Source organism: Babylonia areolata, chromosome 11 (genome assembly GCF_041734735.1).
Source record: "Babylonia areolata isolate BAREFJ2019XMU chromosome 11, ASM4173473v1, whole genome shotgun sequence".
In the NCBI taxonomy this organism is placed as follows: Eukaryota; Metazoa; Mollusca; class Gastropoda; order Neogastropoda; family Buccinidae; genus Babylonia; species Babylonia areolata.
The window spans coordinates 31,494,430-31,501,929 of NC_134886.1; the positions used below are offsets into that span (position 1 = coordinate 31,494,430).

At 44.3% G+C, this 7,500-nt stretch overlaps 1 protein-coding gene across 1 annotated transcript in view; it reads right to left on the reverse strand.

The window, feature by feature from the left end:
* LOC143287218 (uncharacterized) overlaps positions 1 to 1,697 on the reverse strand; it is a 158,097-nt gene extending 156,400 nt beyond the window's left edge. The window contains exon 1 of the mRNA XM_076595164.1: positions 1,612 to 1,697. The gene's annotated coding sequence lies outside the window, so the exon portion shown is untranslated. The remainder of the gene's footprint in view (positions 1 to 1,611) is intronic.
* Positions 1,698 to 7,500: the final 5,803 nt, after the last annotated feature.

The following is a 7,500-nucleotide window of genomic DNA, read 5'->3' on the forward strand; positions in this document are numbered from 1 at the left end:
CCCTCTGCACTGGCTGTGGTTTTGTGGCTTCCTACATGGTCTCCTTTTTTTCTCACAATTATGACCCCAAACACAGATTTACCGAGGGTCCATGTATGCGTATGAACACGTACTTAGTAACAATAAGATTGTATACCTGCTTCTTCTATAATGGAAAACTATATAAAAAACAACAACACAACAACAACAAAAAACAGATCTCTTGCAACAGTTTAAAAAAAAATTCAGTTTGTTAAAACAACAACAACAACAACAAAATCAATGCACGCAAATCGACATATACCTTGTTACAACGACACAGTATTTGTGCTTTATCTAAAATGGAAAACTTCGCGAATGGACTCTTTGCAAGAGTGAAAAAAAAAATCAACAATTCATTAAACACACACACACACGCACACATACACACGCACACACACACACACACACACACCAAAAAACACGTGCATTATTCAAGGTAGAAGGAGGCATTAATATTTACAGCGTTAAAAAAAGAGACCCCCTACCCTCTTCACCCCGTCCACTGAAGTAGGCAGGTCGTTTATTACACTGTCACATATTTTCGGAGAGTATTGTTCTTTCTTTCTTTCTTTCTTTTTTTCTTTTCTTAAGTCAATATCTCCGACAGGCTTTCCTTTATTGCCCCCCCCCCCGCCCCCTCACCTGTGTGTGTGTGTGTGTGTGTGTGTGTGTGTGTGTGTGTGTGTGTGTGTTTCTCTGTGTGTGTGTCTGTCTATGCACGTGTGTTTGTGTCTGCCTCTGTGTCTGTGTGTGTGTGTGCCTGCATGTGTGCTCGTTGTGTCCCTGTGTGCATAATCTATGTTCGCGTGTGCGTGGTAATGTGTGTGTCTTTTGTTTCTGAACTGCTTTTTCAACCCTGATATAATTGGAAGTCCGTTGCGAGTCGTCTGTGTTATGCATGAAAGCAGAAAACATAATCATGCTTACTTAATGTAAAAAAACAACAACAAACAACAACAAAAAACAAACAAACAACAGCAGCAGCAGCAACAAAAAGAAGAAACGGGAAAAAAAGAAAGAAGTATAAGTTTTGCTTGAACGGCAAGCTCCAAGGAAACAGAGGCAAACAAATGGCTTCATCGGTGAATAGTGCCTCTCTCTGTCTCTCTCTCTGACTCTGTATCACACACACACACACACACACACACACACACACACACACACACACACACATTCTCTCTCTCTCCCTCTCTCTCTCTCTCTCACACTCTCTCTCTTTTTCTCTCTCTCTCTCACACACTCTCTCTCTCTTTCTCTCTCTCTCTCCCACACACACACTCTCTCTCTATTCCTCTCACTCTCATACATACACACACACTCTCTCATACAGACACACACACACACACACACGCGCGCACACACACACACACACACACACACACACACACACACACACACACACACACACACACACACACACACACACACACACATACGCACACAGAAGAAGAAGAAGAACAACAACAGAACAACATCAACAATAACAACAAGGAAAACACGAAGGAGAAGAAGAAGAAGAAGAAGTAGAAAGAAGAAGAAGAAGAAGAAGAAGAAGAAGAAGAAGAAGAAGAAGAAAGGTTACGTCTTTACCTTGAGGGACCTGAGGCAGGGCCGCACGCGCTTTTCACAATCCAAGAACTCTGGGAGTGGTGGTAAATTCCAGGGACTCACATCCTGAACCAACAGATAAAAACAGAAGAAAAAAGAATGTCTCACATCTTCCTTCAGCTGAAACCATTCCCAAAACAAAGGAAAACAGTCTGAAAAATGAAGAAGAAGAAGAAGAAGGAGAAGGAGGTAGAGGAGGAGGGGGAGGAGGAATAAGGTGAGGGGGAGGGGGCGAGAGAATGAGAGAGAGAAGAGAGAGAGAGATGCGTAGATATAGATAGATAGATGAATAGATGGGTAAATAGACAGAGAGAGTGAGAGATAGAGGGTGTGAGAGAGAGAATATGTGTGTGTGTGTGTGTGTGTGTGTGTGTGTGTGTGTGTTGGTGACAGTGACAGTGACAGTGACAGAGAGACAGAGACAGAGAGACTCTCTCTGTCTCTGTCTCTCTCCCCTCGCCTCTTCTCACACTCTCTTTCTCTCTTATTCAAGCCCTCAAACATTCTCTCTCTCTCCCCTCGTCTCTTCTCACACTCTCTTTCTCTCTTATTCAAGCCCTCAAACAAACAATGAAAAAAAAAAAAAAAAAAAAGAATGGTAAGAAGGAAAGAAAAATAAAACAAAATAAAATGAAATATTTGAATTTTAATCATCTGAACGTTCCCACAACTCTTTTATCCCCCACCTCCTCCCGCCCCCACCCCCCAACCCAGGCAGCTCCATGCTCCCAACACAAGCAACACGCAGCATGCAGTTTGGAACCATGGCATACAAATAAAACAACAGGTGCCTCATACAACAAAGTTCACTGCCAGACATGCTCCGGTTTCAGACCCAGGGCGAACATCGCCTTGACAACATTTCATGGCCCGTATATATATATATATACATCTAGCTCCGTTTTAACTTGGAGGAAACAGCCCGCACCTATCCCCCCCCCCCCCCCACCCACCCACCCCTCCATTCCTCCCCCTTACCCCGTGTTGCTGTTGCTTTTTTTTTTTTTTTTTTTTTTTGCTTTTTTTTTTTTTTTTTTGAAGGGTTCAATGTGATATTTATTGAAGAAGGGTTTAATTCAATATTCTACCCTCACCTGTTCCACTTCCCGCCCCACAAACACCTTTACAAAGTCATTAGAAATTTAAAAAAAAAAAAAAAAAAAAAAACGAGAACAGAGTTTTCATGGCGCTTGTCGTTGTTGTTGCTGTTGTTGCTGTTGTTATTTTTCCTCCACGACGTGTTGCGAAACAGGAATGCTGTTTTGCTTTTTTTTTTTTTTAATTAAAATTTTTTTTAACCGATTTCTATTAGTCTTCCACTATGTTGGCAAAATGGTCGGGAAGGCTGTTTTCAGAAATCTAGGCCTATGGTTTGCTCATACAGACACTTGATGATCTAAAATTTTAAGGAAAATAAAATGTTAAAAAAAAAAATCCTTGTCTGTGGTTTGTTCACAAAGATTGTTGTTGAAGGTAAGTTTTAGGGAAATAAAAGTTAAAAAAAACAACAACATATGTTTATGATTTGTTCACACAGGCTGTTGATAATCTTAATTAAGTTTTTAAGAAAAATAAAAGTTTTAAATATCTATGTCTGTGTCCACAAAGGCTGTTGATAATCTTAGGTTTTAAGGAAAAAAAAGTTATAAAAATCTATGTCTGTGGTTTGGTCACAAAGGTTGTTGATGAACGTAAGTTTTGAGGAAAATAAAAGTAAAAATATATATAAATATATATGTCTATGATTTGTTCACATAGGCTGTTGATAATCTTAAGGTTTGAGGAAAATAAAAGTTTTAAAAATCTATGTCTGTGGTCTGTTCACAAAAGGCTGTTGATAATCTTAAGGTTTAATGAAAATAAAAGTTTTAAAAATCTATGTCTGTGGTCTGCTCATTCACAAAGGTTGTTGATGATCACGGTATTTGGGTTGCACACATTTGGACCGATTTTCCTGATCTGCCCCAGACTACTTACACCCAAGGTCTCCCAAACCTCCTTCTTCACTCATAACATTCGCCCCCCCTCCCCCACCCCCCACTCTCCTTTACCTTTACCCATATACCCCCCCTCTTCTCCTACCCCCTCTCCCTTTCTCCCCATCCCCGGCCCGGCTCCCGCCACCACACACACACACACACACAAACCCCTTCCTACCGTGCTAACTAGCCTTCTCTCTCTCTCTCTCTTTCTCAGCGGACCGAGACCACTGTAGTACTGATGAAAGGTTCCCCACACAGCACAGCAGCAGTCACCGAACTATTGGTGTTTCTAATAAACGAACGACTTCATTGTTTTATTCATGCCTTTGTTTATGAACAAAACACCACCATTTTTTTTTTGGTAGGGATGTGCAAGACTCATGAATGGATAAAGGCATCAAATTTCAGTTAAACAGTGGCAAAAAAACAAAACAAAAAAAAACACACAAAAAACAACAAAAAACTGACTGAGTTGTGAGGATTTAGAAATATGAAAGTGTGGGTGATTTTTCATCCCGGCGGGCGGTACAGCGAAGGATATGGCGTAACGTCACCACGGCCAGATTAACTCTTCCTCCTTCCTCTACCCGGAACTGTCATACTTCTTCTTTTTCTTCCTCTTCCTCTTCTTCTTCTTCTTCGTTCCTAGGCTGCAACTCTCATGTTCACTCTTATGTACACGAGTGGGCTTTGACGTGCATGACCGTTTTTACCCCGCCATGTGGGCATCCGTACTCCGTTTTCGGGGGGTGTTCTTGTTTCCATAACTCACCAAACGCTGACATAGATCACAGGATCTTTAACGTTGCGTATTTGATTATTCTGCTTGCGTATACACACGAAAGGGGTTCAGGCACTAGCAGGTCTGCATCTATGTTGACCTGGGAGATCGGGGAAAAAAAAAATCTCCACCCTTTACCTACCAGGCGCCGTTACCGAGATTCGAACCCGGGTCCCTCGGATTGTGAAAGTCCAACGCTCTAACCACTCGGCTAATGCGCCCGTCGTACTGCGATACACCTTGTCAGTCATTATCATCCCACGGCCAACACAAAGCCCAGAGAGATGCCAGATGCCCCCCCCGCCCCCCCCCCACCCACCCCCCAACACCCCCCACCGCCACTTCCACTAGCCCCCCACCCCCACCCCTCGCACCTCCTCCTCCGTTATCTTGGGACCGCTGCTGGTACTGGTAATGCTGCTGCCAGACCGTTCCTTCCCTGCTACCGTACTAGTAGCCAGAGGTTGTATTGTGCTACTTCCTACAGCGTCCTCTGTTACTGCTCGCTATAGTTGCAGAATGCGTGCAAGAATGAACGAATGAAATAATGAATGAATGAATGAATGAAAGAAAGAATGAATGATATGGATACTTAAACGGCGCCTATCCTCGGTCGGAGACCCAAGCTCTAAGCGCTTAACAAACAGGGGGTCATTTGCTCAACAGGCTGCCTTCCTTCCTACCTGGGTAAAAGCCGACTGACGGCTGCCTTTGGGCGCTCATCATTCGTTTCCTGTGTCATTCAAATCAGATTTTTTGGCTTGCACGGACAATTACCAGACTCGGACCAGACATGTAACATTTCAGTATCATTTGGGACGACAGAAAAAAATGTATTTGTATTTGTATTTCTTTTTATCACAACAGATTTCTCTGTGTGAAATTCGGGCTGCTCTTCCCAGGGAGAGCGCGTCGCTACACTACACCGCCACCTTTTTTTTTTTCCTACGTGTAGTTTTATTTGTTTTTCCTATCGAAGTGGATTTTTCTACAAAATTTTGCCAGGAACAACCCTTTTGCTGTCGTGGGTTCTTTTACGTGCGCTAAGTACATGCTGCACACGGGACCTCGGTTTATCGTCTCATCCGAATGACTAGCGTCCAGACCACCACTCAAGGTCTAGTGGAGGGGGGGAAAATATCGGCGGCTGAGCCGTGATTCAAACCAGCGCGCTCAGATTCTCTCGCTTCCTACGCGGACGCGTTACCTCTACTAGGCCATCACTCCACACCTTGACACCGCACGCGCACCAATCTCAGTGTGAAGAACATGGAGTTGTAACCAGTGGCTCACATCTCCGGTTAGTACTAACTGTGAGGAAGGTGGAACAACGGTTAAGATTTTCATCTTCCAATACAGTAACCATAAGGGTCCCGGACGAGACGCTAAACCGGACGTCCCGTGTGCAACACGCGCTTGGCGCACAACCCCCCCCCCCCCCAAAAAAAAAACAACAACAACAACAACAAACAAGCAAAAAAACAACAACGCAGCAATACCTATGGCAACATACATGTTGGCCTCTGGCAACAGGCTGTGGAAGGAATCCACTCTGATACGTACACAAATATATTAATACAGGCATGCACTCAAAGCCTAACAAAGCACGTTGGGTCATGCATACTCCTGGTCATCATTCATCTGCATGGCAGACGTGGTTGCAAGTGCTAAAAAGTGGGACCTCTTCGTCTTCTCCTTCTTCTTCTTCGTTCATGGGTTGCAACTCCCACGTTCATTCGTATGTACACGAGTGGGCTTTTTCCGTGTATCACTGTTTTCACCCCCGCCATGTAGGCAGCCATACTCCGCCTTCGGGGTCGTGCATGGCTGGGTATGTTCTTGTATTTCCATAACCCACCGAACGCTGACGTGGATTACAGGATCTTTGACGTGCGTATTTGATCTTCTGCTTGCGTGCGCGTGTATACACACGAAGGGGGGTTCAGGTACTAGCAGGTCTGCACATATTAATTATGTTGACCTCCACCCTTTACCCACCAGGCGCCGTCACCGAGCTTCGAACCCGGGACCCTCAGATTGAAAGTCCAACGCCTTAACCACTCGGCTATTGCGCCCGTCGCACCTCTATGATCCCACTTAGGCAGGAGTAGGGGTGGGGGTAGGGGTTGGGGGTCTGGGGGGTGGGGGTGAAGGGTAGTCTGACTATGACCATAGCAGCAGTGACAGTGACAGTGACAGGCGTGGTTGATGGCTATTGATTTAACGCCCATTCACACAAAATCAAGAGGGAGGGAGGAGGAGTAGGAGTGGAAGGAGAGAGGGTGGTGTGTGTGTGTGTGTGTGTGTGTGTGTGTGTGTGTGTGTGTGTGTGTGTGTGTGTGTGTGTGTGTGTGTGTGTGTGTGTGTGTGTGTGTGTGTGTGTGTGTTTCGGGGGAGAGGTTGTATTATCGAGCTCAATATTCAGCTCTGTGGGATGTGTGTGTGTGTGTGTGAGGGGGTTGTATGTGAACAAGTGTGAGGGAGGGATTTTGTGCGTAAATGTGTGTGCGCGTGTGCGTGTGCGTGCGTGAGAGAGAGAGAGAGAGAGAGAGAGAGAGAGAGCGTGCTTTTGTATATGTGTGTTCATATCCATGTACGTGTGCATGCGCACGCCGGGCGCGTGTGTGTATGTGTGTCAGTATTAGAATGACATCTGTGAGTATGTGTGTGTGTTAAAACATTTTTTGAGATATTGATATTAATAAAATTTGGTAAACTGATTTGTTAAATATGTTGCTCTTTTTATATTCATATCATTGGGTGTTATTTTTTTTTTGGTTTTGTTTTTGTTTCAAATTTGATTTTCTTTGTGTTGCTCAGTTAATATTTATTCAAATGGTTGCTAAAATGTCAGTACAACAAAAAGTTAATCTGATAATAAATGGTTTCAGTCAGTCAGTATTAGAGTGTGTGCGGTGGTTGCGGCTGTTGGGGTAGGGTATACGCACAGGCTTAGGGGGTGGGGTTGGGGTGGTGAGGGAGGTATTGGAGACAGACTGTTTGACAAAAATCGTCTGTAATTTATCTTCCAGACGGGAGAACGATTACCGTCGCGATAATGACAGAAGCTCCAATAAGGACGTCTGGCTTCTGGGTGTTCACGCTCGC